At 46.3% G+C, this 23,702-nt stretch overlaps 1 protein-coding gene and 1 long non-coding RNA gene across 10 annotated transcripts in view; one reads left to right on the plus strand and one right to left on the minus strand.

The window, feature by feature from the left end:
* Positions 1–1,171: 1,171 nt before the first annotated feature.
* Positions 1,172–23,283, minus strand: LOC123576674. 7 transcript variants are annotated; one of them, XR_006701541.1, is made up of 7 exons: positions 23,170–23,283; positions 18,648–18,726; positions 15,839–15,908; positions 13,622–13,706; positions 13,333–13,514; positions 7,772–7,944; positions 1,172–5,345 (listed from the first exon to the last, which is right to left on the minus strand). It is a non-coding gene; the product is annotated as an uncharacterized LOC123576674 (long non-coding RNA). The 7 variants fall into 7 exon arrangements; XR_006701540.1 differs by lacking the exon at positions 13,622–13,706; XR_006701543.1 differs by lacking the exons at positions 13,622–13,706; positions 23,170–23,283 and adding an exon at positions 20,819–21,051.
* ANXA11 (annexin A11) overlaps positions 21,125–23,702 on the plus strand; it is a 45,178-nt gene continuing 42,600 nt past the window's right edge. Inside the window, exon 1 of one of the 3 annotated variants that reach the window (XM_045437824.1) lies at positions 21,125–21,369. The gene's annotated coding sequence lies outside the window, so the exon portion shown is untranslated. Of the gene's footprint in view, positions 21,370–21,631; positions 21,749–23,702 lie in introns of those variants that run through there. The other 2 variants (XM_045437823.1, XM_045437825.1) reach the window with 2 other exon arrangements.

Genomic DNA, 23,702 nt, shown 5'->3' on the forward strand with positions numbered 1-23,702 from the left:
TTTACAAATGGCGTGCCGTAATAACAAGCTCGAAGCAAAATCTGTCTCCCTCAAATTTCTGCCCACAGGACACAGCCGTGACCTTCCCACAAGTCTGCGCCATCTTCCACACAGCACAGCAGCCTTTCAAAGACTTCAGTAAAAACTGTGTCCTCCTGAACCTTCTTTTCTCCAGGTACTTCGTGTCTAATCCACCCTCCATGCGGATCTTGATTTTGCGCACCAGCACAATTCACAAGGGTTTTGGTCACTAAGCCCCACATCTGACCAGTGAAGCCTACACCTTCCCCTGTGACTCCTAGGTGGAGAAAACATACTCCATGGCCAGCAACACACAGCAAATTCCCCTCCTTTGAAGGCCCGCTCTGAACATTTCTGTCACCTGTCTCTATCCTCAACCTCAACCAAATTCCAAGACACTCTCCCATAATCTTGGACACACAGTAGGTGCTCAAGAAACGTTAGTTCCCTTTCACCTTACGTGATCTCAATACCTACGTGTCATCGTTAATTCAAAGAAATAACATGCTTCCAGTACATTCTAGTTCCAGAAGACACAAAGATTTTTTTTAAATATATTAAGGCCTCACCAAAAGAAAAAAAATTAAAAAGATAGGTTCCCTACCAACAGAGAGCTTAAAATAAGACATAAATAAGCGGGGGCGCCTGGGTGGCGCAGTCGGTTAAGCGTCCGACTTCAGCCAGGTCACGATCTCGCAGTCCGTGAGTTCGAGCCCCGCGTCAGGCTCTGGGCTGATGGCTCAGAGCCTGGAGCCTGTTTCCGATTCTGTGTCTCCCTCTCTCTCTGCCCCTCCCCCGTTCATGCTCTGTCTCTCTCTGTCCCAAAAATAAATAAACGTTGAAAAAAAAAAAAATTAAAAAAAAAAAAAAAAAAAAGACATAAATAAGCAAATGAACAATAAGATACTATAATAAGTGTTACATAGTCCCTCCTTCCAAATTTTTGAAAATTATTCTACATAATTAATTTCCCACAACATTGTGGAGAGAGGCAGTGTTTCAGTCCTCCGAGAGGTAACCAAAAACGGAACAAGCATTTGTATAAAAAAAAAAGGATCACTAGGTTGTAGATATAATATATATTATAATATATCTTGAAGTATACCATGATTATTTTTCCTAATTTGTACATATAAAAAATTTCCTTGGAGTCAATAATTTCTTCTTTATTGATTTACCATATTTTATACATACTTAGAAATTTTCATCCCCAGAAGCCCATGGAATGACACTTTTAAAGTGTTGAAAGTAGGGGCGCCTGGGTGGCTCAGTCGGTTAAGCATCCGACTCCGGCTCAGGTCATGATCTCGCGGTCTGTGGGTTCGGGCCCCGCGTCGGGCTCTGTGCTGACAGCTCAGAGCCTGGAGCCTGTTTCAGATTCTGTGTCTCCCTCTCTCTCTAATCCTCCCCCGTTCATGCTCTGTCTCTCTCTGTCTCAAAAATAAATAAACGTTAAAAAAAAAAAAATTTAAAGTGTTGAAAGTAAAAAAAAAAAATCTGCCAACACAGAATTATACCCATTGAAATACACTTCAAAAATCTAAGTGTGAGGTTGTAGGAAAATGATGACAATGACATCATTTTTAAATCTCCCCTAATCGTCACAGGTAAACAGAGCAACCAGATAGCAAAACCAAAAACTCACGGACAACACAGCGAAAATAGATGATAAAACTCGAGCAAAGACAAAACCAAAAAATTCTGGCAAGACTGATCAAGAAGAGATCAAAATTACCAATATTGGGAATAAAAAGAAGATAGCAGTCAAACCCTACAGATATTAAAAAGATAATAAAGGGGGCACCTGGGTGGCTCAGTCGGTTGAGCTTCCAACTCTCGATTACGGCTCAGGTCATGATCTCAGGGTCGTGGGATTAAGTCCTGTGTCAGGCTCTGCACTGAGTGTAGGACATGATTAAGATCCTCTCTCTCTCCCTCTGCCCCTCTCCCCTGCTGACATGCTCACTCTCGCTCGCTCTCTCAAAAAAAAAGGGGGGGGGGGGCGCCTGGGTGGCTCAGTCGGTTGAGCATCCCACTTTGGCTTGGGTCATGATCTCACAGTCCGTGAGTTCGAGCCTTGCATCAGGCTCTGTGCTGTCAGCTGGGAGTCTGGAGCCTGCTTCGGAGGCTGCGTCTCCCTCTCTTTGCCCCTCCCCCACTTGCACTCTACCTCTCTCTCTCTCTCAAAATTAAATTAAATAAACATTAAACATTTTTAAAAAGATAATAAAGGAATATTATAAACAACTTGATGTCAACAAACTTGACAACGTAGATGAAATGAATTTCCTTGAAAGACACAAATTACCAAATCCGAATTGTCTTATATCCATTCAAGAAATCAAACCAGAGAGAATCTACACCTGAGTTATTTGAATGAATAAGAATATTTATCAAGGTTGTGGGCTACAAAAGGAGGCATAGACCATAGGCATAGATTGTAATATTCAGTACCTTAAAGATGCCAATCTCTCCTCCAACTGATTTAGAGGTATAATATTATGATTCCGATATAAATCCTAACGGGTTTTCCTATGAAATTTGATAAACCGTCTCAAATCTATTTGCAAGAGCCAAAAGCCAAGACACTCTTGAAGAACAAGATGGGCACGTTATTTCACCAGACATCTAGAATTACTAGAAAGCTATAGCAATTAACACAGTGTGGCTCTGTTGCAAAGATAGACAAATTAACAATGACACAAAATAAAGAGGCCAGACACAGACCTTCGTTTGTTCGGAAATCGCCTTCATGACCAGACTGCACTTGCAGATCTATGAGGAAATAATGGACTAGTCAATAAGTAGTCTCAGGACAAATTTTTATCCAAAGTGGGGAATAATGGAGTCTGAGCTCTACTTCACAGCAAGGGGAGAAATCAATTTTAGGAAGTTGGAATACTTAAATGTGAAAAAGCAAAACTGTAACAATTTGAGAAGAGTATCTTCACGACCTCGGTGTAGAGAATGATTTTTTTAACTCAGAAAGTGAGATAAATATAGGAAAATGCTGATAAATACAACCACTGTGTTTGTTTTCTATTGCTGCACAATAAATTCAGCAGAGCTTAAAAGCACGCCCATTTGTTGGCTCACAGAGGAGTTGCCCAGAAACCCACGCACGGCATGGCTGGGTTCCCTGCTCAGGGTTTCACAGGCTGAAAGCAAGGAATGGACTGGGCTGTGGTCTCTGGGTCCTCTGGCACTCTGGGTGCTCTTCCGAGCTCACGGAGTTGTGGCAGATTTAGCTCCTTGAGGTTGTAAGACTGAGGTCCTTGGGTCCTCGGTGGCTGTCCATCAAGATCTCTTAGTTTCCTGGAGACCACCTTCATTGCCATGGATCCCCTCCATCTTCAAAGCCAGCAATGGTACATCAAATCTCTCATGCTTCGAATCTCTGACCTTTTCCGTTTCTGATCTCTAGACTCAGGCTTGAAGGGACCATGTGACTTGGTCAGGCCCAACTGGATAACATCCCACTTGGTTAACTCATACTCAGCTGAGTAGTAATCACAGCCATATCTGCAAAATTCCTTTTGCCACAGACTAGAACATGATCCCCAATGATACCTATCATATTCCATAACTCCAGTGGGGGGACATTATACCCGGGTGATGGGCAGGGCGGTCATCTTAGAAGTCTGCCTGCTACAACTGCATTACCATGAATAACTTCCCTCCTGCAAAAGACATTTGTAAGAAGGTGGAAAGGCAAGCTACAGAGTGGGATAAACATTTTCCAATATACATAGGTGATAAAAGAGTTGTATCTCAAATATATTTTTAAACTCCTACAGATTAATAAGACAAAACAGAAAAACAGAAATAAGCATTTCAGAGAAGGAATGCAAAAGAACAAATGTAAGAAAACATGCTCATTATTAATTGGGGAGACATAAATGAAAAAACCCAGTAATACACCATTTTGCCCCCACCAAATCAGCAAAACTGTAGAAAAGCTGATAGCATCAAGTACTTGCAGTGAATTTGGAGTAATGGGAACTTACACACACTTCCAGTGTGAGTTCCCATCGCTGCGATCTCTTGGGATAATGAATTGTAATTAACCGTAAAGTTGAAAATGCACATGGTCTACAACCCAACAATTCCACCCCCTGGGTCATACTTGACAGAAATATATGTGCATGGAGGTCCAAAGCAGTAAAAGCCTGGAAACAATAGGAAACAATTCAAATGCCATCCACAGCAGAATGTATAAAGAAATGATAATATATTCATATAATGGATGACTTCAGAGGCAACCATATGGTTCCATTTCTTAAAACTGGTGGGGACAACGCAGGCGTTGGTTCCAGTCTTCCTTCAAGAAGTCTTTCCGACTCCACTGTCCCTTCCCCTGAACAGAAGTCAGAGGAGGGCAGGTGCTTAGCGATCTGGAGCCTAGCCCACGGTGTCACAAACACGGGCACAAGGGAAGAGGACATCTGTCAGACTTTCCAAGGGCTTCTCTTGATGCCCTCCTCCTTTCCTTCCCAGTGTCCATCTGTAATATTCTCTTCATCTTTCAAGATCCTTGGAGACCATCCTAGTCCACGCACCTGATGAGAAACCTGAAGCTCAGAGAGGTCAAAGGGTGTGCTTGAGGCACACAGGCACAGGGAGGCGGCCCTGGCTCCCTGCGGTCCGTGTCCTCCTTATTGGCAGCATCCAGGGCTAGGTCATATCTCTGTTCATAGCATCCTTGAAGATAGTCCCTTATAACCAGTAGGTGCTCAGCAAATGCCTCCTCCTCCCTCCAGGTCCTTAGCTAACTTTGAACGAGAGCTTTGCAAAACTATTAATTTGATGCTGCTACACAGGAAATGACCAGTAGATGACAGCATTTACCTTTCCCGGCTCCTCACTCTTCCCCCAATTGCAAGCACAAGGGGAGAAAAGTTGGCTTTTCCGTTCTCCAGACTCTGCCGTCAGGGCGTCCAGAGTGCCTATTGTTCCCATTTGAGGCTCTCTTCTGCCTACTCCTTTGCTGAAATCAACATACTCCACATCTGCAGAAGCTCCAGTTTTAGCTGTAGAAGGAGAGCACAAGGGGTATGCAACCACAACACGAACGCTTTCACTCTCTACGGAGCCTTATGAAATGCTGCGATACAGTGGGCGGGGAAGGCAGCTTACTCAAGGTTCCCATTTTCATTCGGGGAAACTGAGGCTCAGAGAGGCAAGCCAATGGGCTCAAACTCACACAGCAAGGTCAAATTTCCTGATTCCTACTCCAGCGCACCACGTTCATTTTGCCACATCCGTTCTCAAAGGCAAAACCTTCCCTGAAGGCATTTTTCAGCTCATATATACAGACAGGAGATCTGAAAGTTAAAAAAATCATCCAAAATGCTATATGGTGACTAACAAAGGAACAGCACAGAAAAGGTGTGGGGGCTCAGAGGAGCAAACCTTACCCTTTTCAGGGTGGGGGCGTGTGTAGAACTGTGAGGTCAGGGAAGAGCTCCTGGAAAGAGAGGAGCTCTTACTCTTGAAAGCAGTCAAGACGTACAAAAGGAAAGGAGCTGTGGCACAAGTTTTAGATCAGGAGGGCAAATGTGTGGCCTGGGTCTGCTACTCTCCTTGTTCTTCCACACCCTCCAGCACCCATGCCCATGGCAGACATCATTAATCAATTGCGGGACTCCCCCCTGAGCTCAGAGCCTGCCCAGAATCCATTTTAGCACAGGGCTCCAGGCATCCGCTACCAACCCACAGCAGACGGAAGGCAGATGAAGCCTCTTTGTGCCTCCCCACCCTGCTCTGTGGCCTCCCTGCTTGCCCACTATCCTTTACTGCGCACTTAACTGGGTGCCTGGAGCTGTGCGGCGTCCTTTACACAAGCCTTCCATTTAATCCACTTGACCACAAAGTCCCAGTTTTACAAATAGGCAAAACTGAGGTATAGAGGTGCTAAAAACCTCCAGGTGGCAGCACCAGGAAGCAACCCCGAGCCTGTGTGTCTCCAAAGCCCATGCTCTGAAAGTGCCAGAGAGTTGTGATAAGCCACTGGGGGGGGGGGGGGGGCGCTGCAGGGGGCTGTAATTGAGGCCCTTGATGGGAAGGTAGTGACAAGACTAACTGGTCTGCAGTGGACACTGAGTCCCACAAAACACAGGGCATCGGAGATGCTTTGTTTGTTCATGCATTCCTGGGACATGTATTTATTAAGCACCTACTATATGCCAGATACCTTCTATGCTGGGAGCAGAGCGGTTAACAAATGTAACAAGACACCTCACCCTCAGTTGGGGAAGTCCCAACAAATGAGTGAATCTGCCTTACTATTTGTCAGGTGCTGTGGGGAAAAATAAAGGGTGGAGAGGGCCATAAAGAGCTATAAGGGCTTTCCAGTCTGGGAGATAAGGGATGGCCTGGGGGCCTGAACTGTTTGGAGCGACTGAGGCAAATCAAAATAAAGCCTTAAAGATAAGATGGATCCTGATGCTCTCTAGGCAAATAATGGTGGTGAAGAGTAAACGTGGGGAGGAGAGATGAGGGCCTTCCAGCAACACGTGGAGCTCCTAAGGCCTTCTTCACTCTACCAAAGGTGATGTGGCTGGGGGAAGGGCAGTCTTATTCAGAACACACAGGCTCCTGGGCCCCTTTCTGGCTCTGGTAGATGTGGGATGGAGACAGGGTTCCATTCATGCATCATACATTTGAGCATCTAATGGAACCGATTTCATTCTTTGGACATCTCTGACCACTGCTGACATCCGGCCCTTTGGATGAGGTTGGAGCAGGGCGAGAGATGAATTTTCAGCCTCTGGGCCCTTACTCTCAGCAGGGCCATGAGTGGGAACTTAGCGTGCCACGAACAGTAGAAAGTATGGAAACTGGCGTCTGTCACTCCCAACAAGTAGCTTGGTGTTTAGTTGGTGGAGGAAAATGACTGGCCTTGAGTCTGTGTAGTAACCCAGGAAGCCTGATGTTCAGAGCACAATGCCCCCTGTGTGCCCAAGCTGACAGATTAGCTAGGGGTTGAGGGAAATGAATATGCAAAAAAAAAAAAAAAAAAAAAAGCCCTTGCCCTGCTGGAGTCTTCAGGTCTGTCTCCCTTGGGTGCATGACCAATACAGAAGGGAATGGAGAAGGAGGAAGAAATGTCACCCTCCATAACTAGGACGGGGTTTTGATAGTGTCTTGGTGGATTCTTGCATGCCACCTTGCCCCACCTCCCCAGGAGAGTTAGTTCAGTGCTTTATGGAGGCTTTCTTGTGGCTGTGGGGAACCATGAGTGGTGTTCTTCACTTAGGGTCTGTGAACGTTCTAGAAGTATCCGCCCCCCACCCCCACCCCACCAAGCAGGGTGGATTAGTACACATATATGCACATGCGTGAACATATGTATCCACACGTATGTGTTTCCAACTTTCTTCAAATGCCGCTGGTTATCAACTTACTACTTTTCAGCTCCAAATTCACCCAAGAATATGTGCTGTGTGATAATGGGCAGAATCCCCATAAGCATCTTTCCTTTACAGTGAGCATAAAACATTATGCTGGGAGAACTCTGCAGGAGAAGGGGCTTCTGCTGCTGGTTTTGGCAAGTGTAGGACATCCTATGGTGCCCTTCCCCGGCTACGTGCCCAGGAGGTCCCCCAGAGACCTTAGAGTCCTGTCCAGCCTGGTGATCACCTTCCCATGACCCTCCCGACAGACACTGTGTGTTCCGTGCTGCCCATCTAACACTGCTGCCTGACTCCTTCTACATATCCGCAGCCCCACCTTCCAGGTTGTGACTCACCTGTGCTCCCACAGATTGCTTCATCCTTATCTGGCAACCAAAGAGCAGTTGCACCGGGAAATTTCTCCGCCGTCCCAGGGGCTGCCACGAATCTTTCTCCAGTAAGGCCTGATCCACAGTTTGGAGAGGTGGACCCCTTCCGAGGTTGTCCTTCCTTGGGAAGACTTCCTCAACTGTAGGGAGAGTAGCCCTGTAAGGCTCTCTTTACATCCTATAGTTACTCTTTCATCATCGCGCAATATTCTTTATATTACACGTCCATTGCTTAAACCCCTATGTGGTTTCTGTCTCCTGACTGGACCCAGACTGATACAGCACTGGTGGCTCCCAAAAGATCCACCACACCTAGTCCCAGGTAAAACAAAAATGTAGAACTCTTAGCTCATTGTTGAGCACAGAGAAAATAATAAATCTAAGTGGCTATGTTACCAATGTATGTTAGAGATGGACATCAGTTCCCCTGTTACCAAAGTGCTGGCAGTTCTGGGGACTCTCTCTTAGGCATTTCCTCCTGCCTGCTTGACTTGAGCAACATTCTCTCCCGGGGCGGCAGTAAAGTAAGAAATTAGAGCAATCATTTATAGACCACACACTTCATATTAAATGGTGTGGTAAAGAGTTTGGTATGCACAGGGGCGCACCTGGGTGGCTCAGTTGGTTAAGCATCCAACTTCGCCTCAGGTCATGATCTCATGGTTGGTGAGTTCGAGCCTCTGTGCTGATAGCTCAGAGCATAGAGCCTGCTTTGGATTCTGTGTCTCCCTCTCTGCCCCTCCCCTGCTTGCTCTCTCTCTCTCTCTCTCTCTCTCTCTCTCAAAAATAAATAAATATTAAAAAATTTTAAACAAAAAGAGTTTTATATGTATTATTTGTCCCATTTTGAGAAAGAAAAAAATTAAGGACTAAAGAAGTTAGAAAGTTGCCCAAGGTTTCATAGCTAGCTCAGGAAGAGCTGGAATTTGAACCCCAGTATATCCTATTCCAAAGCCCAAACTCTTAACCACCATGATGCATTTCTTCATAGCAAACATGTACTGCTGCGTCAAGCTCTGTGGCAGATGATTCACGGTAGTTACATAATGTGTCTCCGTAACAACTGTGTTTGGCAAGCAGTGTTTTCGTTCCTACCTTACAGATGACGAGACATTTCCTACCCACGGCCACTCAGCTATTGAGCATGGAGGCAGAATTTGAAATCGGCCCTCTGACTCCAGAGCTATACTTTCAACATCTACGGTTCCCTGGCTCCCATAACAGAAGTGAACACTGGAATCTAGATCTGGAGACCGAGGTGGGTGAAGCATTGGAAAGCAATTGGCCCCTAACTTCCCATATGGTGCCCATTTGTTTCCAACCATGCCCTGTGTGATAAAAGATAGAAAGCTGGTGAGGGAAGAGGGTAGAGAGCTAGATGGGCCTCTCTCCCCATGTCATCGCCCCACTATACCTGATCCTAACCCCAACCCTACATGAGAGGGATAATCTGCAGGCACTTCTATAAGATGGTTTGGAGAGACCTATGTTGGTCTCCAACCCTTGTCCGGGGGGGGATTCCCTGACACTCAACATGGCAGGCACATCCTCCAGAGAACCTTGCCAACACCCGTGCTCTGATTCCATTTCACCAACTATGCCAATGTGAGTAATTAGTCCCCTTTGTACAGTCTCACGCTAGTTTATCAACCTAGCTCTAAGACCTAGCAGCAGAGGGAGATGTGACCTATTACAAGGGGACGGAAATATGACCTATTATAAGATCCAGAGTATTTGCAAGTTGCTAAAAAAAAAAAAAAAATGCAACTATTCCATAATTCCAGATACATGAGACCAATTAGTGCATTCACTTCTACAAATGGTCCTCATGGAGAGGCCACTGTGGGCATGAGAAGCAATGTGCTCAACAGCATCCCTACAACAGACAACGGATCAATGTTCAAAGCCGTATTTTGCATAATGTCCCTCAGTAGAGGTTGAGGGCCATTGACCCAAACACAATCCACTAAAAGTCGGTCGTCAAGAAGCCAAGAGAGGCAGTCAAGCACACAAGGCTGATGCTCTGGCTGAATTGGTGATATATTTAAGAACATGTGTCTAGAGACTGAATAAAATACATATTTTGTAGGCACTCGTCCACAAACAGCATTTCTTTTAACCAAGCTTTTTAAAAAAGTCCATTGTGGCCATGAGGTTGAGATTCTACTTGGAATGTTGGTACTTTCCATTGCCATTTAAGACATGAGCCACATGCCTTCATAATAAATGGAGCTGGAACTTCGATTCAAGCCTCTTATGAAAACTCAGGTGCCAGCAAGAACGTGTTCCTCGAGCAAAGGCCAACACACATCCCCTCCAAAGTGTGTCGTCAAGGGAGTCCTTGCTGGCAGAGCCACGAGCTGCTTTAGGAGAAACTGAGAGTTCCCTAACAATGCAACAAGTGAGTAATTGAGGCCCCGCAGTTCCACATCATAACGTGTGTTGGCAATAAAACTCAGCCTGGAGAAACTGTACAGGAGATGGGTAACCATACACCCTATTTGGCGACACATATAAAAACCTGCAGCACATTTCGTTTTGAACAACAGACCCTGCTAGTTAAACTGGTTGTGAAATGCACTCCCAAGGTAACTAAACAAGGTAATTTACTATTAATAATTCTTTTCTATAAATCCCCTAAGGTTGGAGGGTATCTATTAAAATGATTGTTTCAGATCCAAAATCAGTAGCCCTCGTATTTGGAGGTAATAAGATAGCAGTATCGATTGCCTATTAAGACCATTCTGAGTTCATGATGTCAAAAGCAGGTAATTTGCATCCCAGAGAACTCTTAGCTTTCTGTTGTCAAGTACAGAGCAGGATGGCACAGTACTACCACATTTAACAACCTGTATGGCACGGATGCTGACCCTTCGGAACCCACACTGGCAGGCGGGCTGCACCGAGCTCGGTAGGAAAACATACCTCTAACCCACCCAAAAGTGGTATCAGGTGGTTAACGGTAAAGTTAAAAGTTAAAGAAGTCATCTTTGATCCAGCTTTGTTTTACCCACCTGGCAATTACAAATAGCATAGTCTGTATTTTCCCTTATATATCATGTCAAAGGCTGGAAAAGGATCAGCAAAAGTCGTGAACCATTTAATATAACTTTTGGCAGATTTTGCCACCACACCCCACAAATTATAGCAGATGACTGTGCTCACAGGCTGTGAGCTGGGCAAGTGGGCCAGGCTTGCAGATTATTAAGCAAAAGCCAAGCATATGGATCTCGCTTATACATGTGGAGTAGGGCGACCAGCTCATCCTGGCTTGCCAGACACCTTCCAGTTTTAGTAAGGAATGTCCCGTGTCCTGGGAAACCCCTTGGTCCCTGGCAAACCAGGACGGTTGGTCACCCTCTTCAGAGGCCTTCCTCCCAGGATGGTGATCCTAGGCTGGACATTCGCATTTAGGGATGAGGCACACGATGGTAAATGGAATCTGCATGGCTGTAGGGCTTGTTGACCAATGGTGTTCACTGGAGGGTGTTTAAGCATCAATCAGCTTTTGCATTGAGGGAATCAGTAAATATCAGCCACTGGAGGACATTTGTCTGGGCGGCTCATTTGCTCCCCAGGGGGATCCTTCAGTTCCCTGTTTGCGGATTGCCTACTTCTTGGAGACTAGGGTCCCAGCATTCAATATGCAGATTTTTGTTGGATCCTTGTTTAGCCCCATACTCTATTTCCTCCTCACAAATTCATTGTGCCTTACACGTCCCATTCTATAGTCCCCACAGTTCAATTTATATGACAAATGAGTCCCCTTTCTCCATAGGTGGGGGGAACCTCTGCTGAAGGGGGCAGGGAAAGTGAGTAGGGTTTCTGCCTATGTCCGTGTTCCCATACTCATTGCAGCCTCATACTCTAGCTTACATCTGTAAGGCTAAGCCTGGCTGAGATTCTGGGGGTGGGTGGGGAGAATCAGCTGACTTCTTGATTTCTCCCTCTAGTGCACCCAAGTTAAAGCATCCTCCATTCTATCGAATCAGTTACCACTCCTCCATATAATTTCTGTCTTCAAAAAGTGTGTTGAAATTTTGTCTACCATTTTCTTCTCTCTTGTTCCTTTTGTTTTTGCAGGTTTCCTCTATTGCCGTGGTGTTGGGATTTGGGGAGGGAGAGGAAATAAACTTGTGTTGCCAATCAACCACATTTCACTGGACATCCATTGCTCTAGTCTCTTTCTGCAACACCTAATGGATGGATCATGGCCCTTCTGGAACTATCTTCCATGTCTGTTATCTTTTCTCCATTCTATTTATTAATCCCTTTCTGTTTTCAGGGAAAATTGCTTTGTCCAATCTGCTAGTTCATTCGTTCTTCAGCTGCATATGTTCTACTACTTAGCTCATCCACTTGGCGTGGTTTTCTTTCTTTAATTATAAATATATTTTTGGAGATGCCTGGGTGGTTCAGTCAGTTAAACGTCCAACTTTGGCTCAGGTCATGATCTCACGGTTCATGGGTTCGAGCCCCATGTTGGACTCTGTGCCGAAAGCTCAGAGCCTGGAGCCTGCTTCAGATCCTGTGTCTCCCTCTCTCTCTGCCCCTCCCCCACTCACGTTGTCTCTCTCTCTCCTTCTCAAAAATAAATAAACATTTAAAAAAAATTTTTAAATACATATATTTTTCATTTCCAACATCTCTAATTGGTTCTTTTTCATCTTCTCTTATTTGAGAAAATTAGTTATACTTACTTCAAAGCTCAGTACCAGTTGTCCTATTTGCTCTTTTTAATCTTTGACTCTGGAGGCAGGCAGAATTGTATGGCTGTATGGCTGTAAAGCTGTATGGCTTTGCAGGAAGTTACTTAATCACTTGCACCTTAGCTTACCCCTTTGTAAAATGGGATAAAAATAGTCTTACCCTAAAAGATTTCTGGTAGGGTTAAAGTTTTTACATTTTTTTCAATGTTTATTTATTTTTGAGAGAGAGAGAGAGACAGAGCACGAGAGGGGAAGGGCCAGGAAGAGAGGGAGACCCAGAATCCGAAGCAGGCTCCAGGCTCTGAGCTGTCACCAAAGAGCCCTATGCGGGCTCGAACTCACTGACTGTGAGATCATGACCTGAGCCGAAGTCAGACGCTTCACTGACTGAACCATCCAGGTGTCCCTAAAGTTTAAATACATGTAATATGGGGCACTGTGGCTGGCTTAGTCGGTTAAGCATCTGACTCTTGATTTCGGCTCAGGTCATGATCTCACGGTTCATGAGTTTGAGCCCCACGTCAGGCTCCATTCTGATGGTGCAGAGCCTGCAGGGATTCTCTCTCTCGCTCTCTCTCTCTGTTCCCCCCTCCCAAAGCAAATAAGCTTAATTTTTTTTTTAAATAAATATATTCAATATGTTTAGAATAGTGCCTGGCATATACATGCTCAGTAAACATTAGCAATGATTATGTTTCTTCAGTTATAAATCTTCCTCTCATGGTGTTGGTGCTTCTCAAAGGGTATTTAATTTTTTGGTAGTGAACTCATGTTTGGCCATGAGATTTCCTGCAAAAAAGATCTGTTTGCGTAACTTACTGTGATGAAGGGGTGAAAGCCACTTTGCAAATGTGTGCACCACACATTCAGAATGTGCAGGGTGGGCAGGATGGATCCTTGGGTGGATGCTCTCACACTTGGTCTTTGGAGCTTAGCTGCTACCCTTTCTTCCTTGGCTTTGCCATCCTTCTGGGCCTCGTCCTATCTTCACTCCTTCATACCTAGAGACAGATACTCCTGTCACGGCCATCTTGTCTCCAAGGTTGGATTTAAGGAGATGTTGAGGAGTCCATTCATCTAGCTGCTCCCAAGGGGGTGCTTATCTCACCTGCCAATCAATAGCCCGTTAGCTCCTTCTTGTCCCAGGCCTCCCCCACCTCAGGCATGGAGTGTCCTCGTTGCTGCTCCTGCTTCTGTAATATATAGTACAGTATACACATTCCAGAATATAAGCACCGTTTGCTCATGTGCTCGGCTGAAATGTTATATCTCATCCTGTCTACTTTCAGTCTCTCAGAAATTCCTCAGTGCTTCTGCTCCTCTGAACATTCCTTGTCCTCTTTTTTAAAAATACCAATTTTTGTCCTTTCCTCTCATTTTTGGAGTTTGGGGCTGCGGAGAGAGACGAGAGGAGGTGTTCAGTCCACTAGGGTGAAAGAGGAGGTCAGAGAGCTTCTAGAAAAGATGACAGTTAAGCAGAGTCTTGGAGGATGAGTAGGAGCAACCAAAGTGAAAAGTGGAGAGAAGGGTTCTGCAGGCTGAGGGGACAGCATGAGCAAAGGTATGGGGACATGACAGGGTAGGACGGGGAGGATGGATTGCAAGCAAGTCGACATTTTGAGAGAGGCAAGACTTGCATGCATTGCAAAAGGAGAGGCGGGGCATGGGCTGATGGGGCAGGGTAAGAGCTTAACCTCATCCTGGAGAGCTCACGATGGGCCTAAAAGAGTGACACAGTCACACGTGCATCTGATACCGCCCTGGAGGACAGATCTGAGGAGAATGAGACTGGGGCCAGTAAGAGCAGTTAGAAAGGCCCTGCAGGAGTCCAGGTGAGAAACCACAAGGGCCTGGAAACTACAACAGCGGTGCTTAAGGGGCGGAGAGTATGGGTCAGACGCAAAAAAATGCAGAGAAATCTATCTATAGGGAGGATTTTCTGATAGTATGTTTTCTTCCGTAGAATAGAAAGGGATGCCAATCTTCTTCTAGTATGGTCATATGGTTGTGTAGAATTTGCACAAGTAAGCTACTTGAGTTGCAAACAATTAATACTGCTAGTAGAGTCATGTTGGAGGGGTGAGGGGCAGGCTGCCCAAAAGGTACCCCAATGGAATATAGATTATTTTGAGCTGAAGCTACTTGGGAAGCAGCAGGTGCAAGGCACTTAGACCCTCCTCCGTACCCCTGAGAGCAGGAAACAAATCTCCCATACAAAAGGTACCCTCCCTGTGCTAAGAAGTAAAAAGACATCCTCATCACCAGATAGGAACTTTAAAGCCAAGAAGGCGATAGAAACAAACCTTGTTACTTCTTTATTTTTATTTTTTTTTTAGTAGGCTCCACGCCCAATGTGGTGCTTGAACTCACATATGCTCTACTGACTGAGCCAGCCAGGTGTCCTGGGCCAGGAGATTTCTAGGCATTTTAAGTTTTCTTGTGCAATGTCTACTCTTAAATATTTCTTGAATCGATACCGTATTTTCTAGCTTGTCATGGATGTTCTTATTGTAGTGGCAAATTGAGTTTTGTATCATCTGATGTAGTTCATATAAAAGTCACCCTAGGGGCACTTGGGTGGCTCAGTTGGTTGAGCGTCTGACTTCGGCTCAGGTCATGATCTCTTGGTTTGTGGATTGAAGCCCCACATCGGGCTCTGTGCTGTCAGTGAAGAGCCTGCTTTGGATCCTCTGTCTCCCTCGCTCTCTGCCCCTCCCCCACTTGCGCTCTTTCTTTCAAAAATGAATAAACATTAAGAAAAAAAAGTCATGCTAAAATTTTGTCTTTCTTGGTGTGCGCATCTAGAATTTACAGACTCCATCAGTATAAAACACATGGCATAAGTTGAGATGTGACACAGTGAGGTGCAGAAAGCATTTAATTCACACACTGCACTCCTACAGTTTGTGCCTTATTACACAGAATTCTAGTAAAATATATTTCTTGAAACCGTTTAAAATTTTTTTTTTCAACGTTTATTTATTTTGGGGACAGAGAGAGACAGAGCATGAACGGTGGAGGGGCAGAGAGAGAGGGAGACACAGAATCAGAAACAGGCTCCAGGCTCTGAGCCATCAGCCCAGAGCCTGACGCGGGGCTCGAACTCCCGGACCGCGAGATCGTGACCTGGCTGAAGTTGGACGCTTAACCAACTGCGCCACCCAGGCGCCCCTTGAAACCGTTTTTAAAAAAGATGTATTTATATCTGTTTGTATATTACAATTTTCTATGTTGCCTTATTGAGTATATTCCCTATAAGAGAGAGCTTCCATTTTAAACAGGCGTGGAGTAGAATAGATTTACATGCTTAAAACTCCATACGTACAATGGTTGGAAGAGTTTTCCATAGACTAGTTTCTGGTTCCGAAGATGTCCAATCTTGTTTCTGCATATTTCTGAAAACAGGTGTTACAGGACATGTTTGTTATTGAGCCATCTCTAGTTCTGCTGGCTGAATCAGAGCCACGTCCATAGAAACCATTTTCTACATGGGAAGATTAGCAATAATGTTAAGTACACACAGAAGTGATTGCACACGGCATAAACATTTCCTACTAAGCCCTAACTAAGTGTAGCTCCAGCTCACTTTATTTTTTTATTTTTTTATTTTTATTTTTTTTAGCTAAATCCCAAAACTGCCTATGGCCCCTCCAACACGAGAGGGTTTTGGAGAACTCAGGGTAGAACGAGCCAGATGTCTTAACTGTTTGTACTTAAAATAGCTTACTTTTGCAAACTCTACAAGAACATTGGACCACAGAAAAGTTTGCTAAGCCTCTCCCATGAGGAGCCCACAGATGTGAGGGACACTACTGTGGTATCTCACCAGAGATACAGAACCCAAGAAGAAAAGCAGGTTGAGGGGAGAAGATGGTTCATTTTTTGACGTTATATATTTGAATTTTTTTTTTTTTAATTTTTTTTTCCAACATTTATTTATTTTTGGGACAGAGAGAGACAGAGCATGAACGGGGGAGGGGCAGAGAGAGAGGGAGACACAGAATCGGAAACAGGCTCCAGGCTCTGAGCCATCAGCCCAGAGCCCGACGTGGGGCTCGAACTCCCGGACCGCGAGATCGTGACCTGGCTGTAGTCGGACGCTTAACCGACTGCGCCACCCAGGCGCCCCTATATTTGAATTTTTTGAGGGATATCCTGGGAAGGGTGTCTTGTAAGTAGTTATTTATTCATACGTTTTTAATTCTAGTATCACCTGTTTAACCAAAGAAAATTCAAACAATTCAAAGGGAAGTAGGAAAGGAGAAAGTGTAATTCACATGATATTCAAAATATTAAGCCACCTGCATGGCCCGTTTGCTGACCAATTAGAGAGTTGGAAAAGGTGTTGTAGGTCCCCTCTGATAAGCATTGCCCCTTTAGTTGCTAGGTCAGGGGAATGTCAGGGGTGGGGGCACTGTGAGGTCTCAAGGCAACAGCTATTTACCAAGCAGGATGGAAGAATTTCAATTTTTTACAATTTACAGCATTTTATTGATGTGTTTTAGGTGAATATCAGCCCTGAGTGTGTGTGTGTATGTGTGTGTGTGTGTGTGTGTGTGTGTGTGTGTGTGTGTAACCAAAACAAGGGGCAGAAATAAGTCCAAATATTTCTGTAATCATTATTCAAATAAACTAAACTCGCCAATTAAAAGCAGATACTCAGAGGCCACCTGGGTAGCTCAGTCAGTTAAGCCTCTGACTCTTGATTTCAGCTTAGGTCATGATCTCGCTGTTAGTGAGTTGAACCCTGGGTTAGGCTCTGCGCTGACAATGTGGGGCCTGCTTGGGATTCTCTGTCTCCCTCTCTCTCTCCTCCCCTCCCTCTCTCTCTCCCCAAAACAAATAAACTTAAAAAAGAGCAGATGGATTTTTTTTTAAGATTTGTACAAAAAATTGTATGTCATTTCCAGGAGACGAACCTAAAGAAGAGTAAAGCCTGAAAAAAGAGAGGAAAAACATACGAGACAAATACTATCTTAGATAGCAATACTAATATCAGGCATCATAATTTTTCAAGGAGAAAAGCAATAAAAGAAGATAAGTCATCAAAAGATAAAGCAATTATGAACTTACGTGAACCTAATAATTTGTTCTCAAAATTATAGTGCAAAATGAGACCAAATTATAGAGAACATTGGTAAAGTACAATAAAAGTAGAAAACATTAAATCGACTCTCTCAGAAATCAGCAGATTGAATGGAAAAAAGCCTGGGGTATAAACAAGCTAAATAAATAACTAGATTAGCAAACTGGATGGAGAAATAATAGAATCTTGTGCCTTTACAAAAACTGGGACATTAAAAAAAAAAAAAAGTCTGTCTATCAGGTCACAAAGAAGTCTCAACAAATTCTAAAAAGAGCACGTTTTCTCATCTCCAAGCATTAAAATTAGAAACCTACGACAAAATGTTTTCTTAAAAAGCCATGACTGTGAAACAAAAATGGAAACACACTTCTAAATAATCCATGAATTAGGGATAAAATCCTAATGGAAAAAAAAACCCACCAAAATATTTATAACTGAGAGATAACAAAAGCATGGCATATTAAAAACTTGTGATATGTAGTTAAAGCAGGATGTAGAGGGAGATTTATAGTCTCATATATATTTATTACAAAGCAACAACAGAAAGATTTGGAAAATAAATGGCCCTAAAGTTCAACTCTAGAAATCAGAGAAAGAGCACTAGGGCAAATCCAAAGAAAGAAGGAACAAAACCGCAAAGATAAAAGCAGAAATGAAAGCAACAGATACTGGGGGGGGGGGGGGGGGGGAGAATAAACATAATTTTGAAAATTAAAAGTCGATTGAAAAGTCTGGCCAGACAGATCAGAAGAAGCCGTTCTGCATCCCATCCTCTACACTGGCTGCTCATCCGCCCAGAACGATTCTTTTTACAAGCCTGTATTTTGTGAGGTATTTACGATTTGTTTCCCCACATGAGAAGAGATGGGAGTCTAGAGCAAGAGAATTTCCTTTTGTCCCTCCCTGTGGCACCCAGCAGAGGGCTGTCACATTGGCCATACTCAATCATTGTGGAATGACTCAATGTAAGAACGATCAGAAGAGTCTCCTACTATTATTCCGGGCTGTGCAGCCCCGGACTTATCATAAGGCACTTTCTCTCCCTTACCTCATTTGATGCTTGTTAGCAGCTCCTTTCAGCGATGAAGCAGTGATTACAAGTTTTCATAGATCATTTTGAAGATTTTCTAGGCGAGAAAACCAAGGCTCAAAGAACATGTAACTTCAAGTGACAGAACCCAGGTGCTTGCACACCAAACCTAGAGTCGTTTCCCCCACCCAAGTGTTCCCACCGAGTCGGAGCTCCACACACGTTTGTTGAAAATAAACGGTTGAGCCACCCTAAGGGGAGCACAGTGGTAGCTATTCACCATCCTGGCCTTGAAGAGCTCAGTTCCGATGCCAGAAAGTGTGTGCTACGTGCAGAAGGAATTCCAACCCTGATTTGTTTATTTTTTTTTTTTTTTAAGGTAGTGTTTAAAGAGGCAGTCGCTCATCTACGAAAAAAGTGAGCCATTCGAAGAAGCTTGCCTTTGAGGCCGCCGGGACGCGCGGCGCCGGGGCAGGGTGCCCAGGCAGAGGCCTGGTGGGCTCCAGGTGACCTTCCCCGACAAAACCCCCGGCCCAGAGCGCGCCGGGCGACGGAAGCTTCCTCGGAACCCCGCGGGCTCGGTGGGAGCTTCATCCCGACGCCCGTTCCTGTGTCGCCGCAGACGCCCCCACAGCAGTAATTCCCAACCTTGGCAGAGTCTCCAGGTGCCACTGACCTCGGCCTCTCTTCTGCTGGGGGTGGGGGCGGGGCATTTCCTCCGTGTCGCACTGGAGCCTTTGGCCAGGGTTTCAGGCTCACCCGGCCACTCATCTCTAAAAAATGCAGTCCAGCTCCGAAAACGGGCCGCGCCTTGCAGGGAGGGGTGTTGCAGAGGCCGTGGAAAATGACTGGGTCCCCGGGGTTCGGAGTCTGGAGGCAGCAGGCTGCCGGAGGGCGCGGCTGCCGCAAGGCACCCGCACCCCTGCCCCCTGCAGAGCCAAGGCCAGAGTCTCCCCTTTGGCCTACTGCGCCCAGTCTTTCCCACTCCGTGCGCTCTGAAAAATGGAAACAGGACCAGCAGCGCTGTTTGCAATAGCCCCAAACCTGCAGCAACCTAAATGTCCTTCCCTAAGGAGCTAGGTGACACGCACGCTGGCGCGCACCATGCAATCCTTAGGAAGAATCAAGTAGATCAAGGTACGCTTGCGGGGAAAGACCCTGCAAGATGCAATGAGTAAAACACATTGAAAAAAAAAATTACTGCAATTATCATTTTAAACAGTACATCTAGGTGAATATATTCACCTAGAGTAGAAGTAGAGTGTTGCAGAGAGAAGGATCTGGAAGGGCACACCTAAAAGTCTTGGGAGAGTAAAGAATTTCAGTTTCTAAAAACTGCTTTTAAATTACCATTTGTTCATTTATTACCTGTGTAACATTGTTTTCAAAAATAAACTTAAAAAAAATTTTTTTTAAGAATTTTAACTATTCTTTTTAAGAATAGTTTTTATATTGGGGCACCTGGGTGGCCCAATCGGTTTAAACGTCTGACGTGGGCTCAGGTCATGTTCTCATAGTTGGTGAGCTCGAGCTCTTCCCCAACCCCCAAGCATGCTTCGGATTCTGAGTCTCCCTCTTTCTCTCTGTCTGTCCCCTGCTAGTGCTCTGTCTCAAAAATAAACATTAAAAAAAATAGTTTTTTTTAAAAAAAAATTACAGAAAAAAATGAGAAGTTAATATTTGGTTTCTTCTATTATTAGCATCTTCTATTAGTATGGTGCTTTTGCTACAATGAATGAGCCAATACTGATGCCTTATTAACTGACGTCCATACTTTATTCAGATTTCCTTAGTTCTTACCTAATATCCTTTTACCAGGATCCCATCCAGGATACCACACTACATTATTTTCCTATCTCCGTAGGCTTTCTTGGCTGTAACAACGTGTTTGCAGACTTTCCTTGGTTTTGATGACCTTGACAATTTAGAGGAGTATTGGCCAAGTAGTTTGTAGACCATCCCTCAACCAGGGTTTGGCTGGTGTTTTTCCCATAGACTGGGAATATGTATTCTTGGGAGGAAGACCACAATCGGCACCTACTCTCACCGCTGATTTCTCTATCTTGATGTTGACCTTGATCACCTGGCTAAGGTAGTTTGCTGGGTTTCTCCACTGTACAGCCACTCGCCCTACCCCCACCATTTCCATACGGTTGCGTGGCCATTTTAGCGTGCAAAGTGTTCTTTACCTTAAGGAGAGTCGCTAACAACGGTACACAGGCTAGAGGGGGCTTGGGGAACGCCCGCCCCGAGATCGCGGCGCAGGGCGTGCCCGGCGGAGAGCGAGACCGTCGGAGAAGGCGGGCGGAATTGCTACTTCTCGCCGACCTCCGAGAGCCCGCGGGATCCCCTGCCGGTTAAAGAGAGCCGGCAAGCCGGAGTGTTTCTTCCCCGGCCTCAGGAGGCAGCTCTCAGCTCTTCAGCCCTCTGGGCTAGGACCTAGGGGCGGGGCCGCACATCGGCCCCGCCCCCAGCCCCGCCCCGCCCCCAGTGCGAGCGGCTCCGCTCCGGGGCGCGCTGGGGCCCAGCCGAGTTTTCCGCCCGCCGGGCTCCTCCTCCCGCCCCGCCCTGGGTGTTGCGGAGCCCAAGTGCCTGAAGTGCCCCGAGTGCCCAGAAAGCCGGAGTGGGACAGAGCTCCAGGCCGACCAAGGCGCCGCGGCCGGACGCCCGCGGAGAGAGACGCCGCTGCCTGCGACCCCCTTTGTCCCTCGAGGCCCCCACCCCTGTGGTCAGTGGCCAGGTAAGTGAGGGCTGCCCGACCCGCGGCGGGGCGGCGGCAGAGACCGGGCGGCTTCAGTGCGTGGTGGCCCGCCAGGTGAGGCCCGGGACTACCCCGCGCTCTCTCTCGCCCCCGCCCTGCGGCTTCCTGGTTGCAAGGCATGGTGGTGGGGGGATGATGGTGTCGGGCTGTCGGTTCCGGACGGGCTGCGTCGGCCTGGCTGTCAGTAGATGGCTGCCCTCCCTGTGGGGTGGGAGGTGCCTAGGCCGGGCCCCCGTAGCCAGGACCACGTGATTGTGTTGCTCGGCGGGGTTCTGGGGCTCTGCAGGTTCGGGGTCGGCGTGAGAAGACTGGGTGAACTTGCGACCGGGTGAATCTGTGACCAGAAGGCGACTGGCTGGTATGGGGATGGCCTATGGCCCGGGCCCCTCTGACCTAGCTGAGTTCTCGAGAGTGTATGTGCCCTTCCTGGAAAGGCTTGTGCTAAGGAGAGCTAGTAGGGGAGGCTGGCTTCAGGAACTTTCCTTCTGAACCTGGGAGGACGCAAATCCTGGGAGCTGCCGCTGTTGGAGAGTGTTTGTAAGGCACTTTGAGAGAATGCGGAACCGTCCGGGGTACTGTGTTCCCCAGTGTGTTTACCTTCTCTGCCTTTCCCCTCGAGCACAGTTTCAGGGAGGGGTTCTTGAACTTTTCTCTCCCCCTGGGCCCTACCCAGCCCTTCGAAGGCTTAAATAGGCAGAAACCAAGTCTATTGTTTTAAAGGACAGTTGTGAAGTTACCCTTCCGAGGAAGGGAGTTAAGCTAGCCAATTCTAGCCCAAGACGGTTACAGTTGGCCCCGGGAGCATTTATATCCCCCCCTCTCCTCTCCCCATCAGTGACCTTGCTATGGAGATTGGGTGTTTTAAGACACTCTTGGGTATCCTAGGTAGCCAGACCCTCTGCTCTCTCTCCTGAGCCCCCGCTTTGCTCCTGGCTGCCCTGACCTAGGCATGGACTGGTGCTGTGGGGGTGAGCCTCTTCCCTGCTCGCGCAACAAGGAACAAAACTTGCAGGGGAGGGCAGGGCTGAGTCCAGGAGCTGGACCGGCAGGGTGTGTTCTCTTGCTCACTCCTAAATGGCTCTCATTATGTTCCTTCATTCCTTCCTTGCTAAAGTCAATTGTTGGGGATTCCAGGAGGATAGACAGTGCTCCTTCCCTCAAAGGCACTCTCTGTGCTTCTAGGTGGTCCCTGACAAGACCGGCCAAGTGAGGTGCCAGGGAAATTTGTTGCTTTGGCATTGGGTGCTCAGTCCCTGGGGTCCCGCATCCCTCCCAAATCTTGTCTCTTACTAGTCTCCGTGCCTTGGTTTCCTCATCGTTTAAGTGAAGGTAATAATAGTACCTACCTTACAGGGTCACTGAGAATTCAGTGAGTTATTATGTTACAACCATACTACCCAGGCGTTGACCTGAACTGGTGACTGGTACACCATACTCCTGTGCTCCAGGTGGATAGCACCCACAGTAGGTAAAGCTTACAGCAGGGCCTGGTGCATAAATCATAATCTGTGTCAGCCATAATAATAATACAATTATAATAGCTGTTGTTTCTTTCGTACAGCTGAAGGTTCAGATGGAACTGCCCTTCTGCCAGTTCCTTTGTTTCAGTTCATATTGTTCTGTCCTCCTGGAATGCCCTCCTTCCCCATTTCTGCCCATTATTCACCACCCTCCCGAGAGCCATCCGGGTGCCTCCTCCTAGCAGAAAGGGACACGACATCCCCTGAGCCCACAAAGTCCTCCTCCTCCACTCCTTTGGCACCACTGTTCAGTACTCACCTTGCTTGGTATTTGTATGACCGCATGTCTTGTTTCTGCCCTGTCCTTCCTCTTTGGAGGGTAGGGTCTGTTTCTTATCCATCTCTGGTCTCACAATACCCAGGATGGGCCTTGCCTAATGTATGTGCTCAGCAGATGTTAGCTGATTGAAAGAGGCAGGCCAGAGAAGCAAGGTTTTCTTTGAAATTAGACCTTAAAGGCTGGGTTTGGATCGTTTAAAAAAAAAAAAAAAAAGGAGAATGAAATAGAAATAAGTTCAGACTGAGAGGTGAGAGTAGGAGATGGCTGAGAGTCCTCTTTGATTCCCTTATGTAGCCAGGGCAAGGGTGACAGAGCCCATCCTGGATTGCTGTACCTAGAAGGCCAAGATCGATTAGTGATGCCTTGGTCTTGTGATTCAGGGGAGGATGGGTAGTTCCTGGTGACAGCAGTAAGAATCTAGCCAGAATAGGTTAGTGTGGGTTCTTGGCAATTTGCTGTTCACTGCAGAACAGGGGGGGTGGGGGGGGGGGGGTAAGAGGGAGGCGGGGGGG

This window comes from Leopardus geoffroyi, chromosome D2 (genome assembly GCF_018350155.1).
Source record: "Leopardus geoffroyi isolate Oge1 chromosome D2, O.geoffroyi_Oge1_pat1.0, whole genome shotgun sequence".
NCBI lineage: Eukaryota > Metazoa > Chordata > Mammalia > Carnivora > Felidae > Leopardus > Leopardus geoffroyi.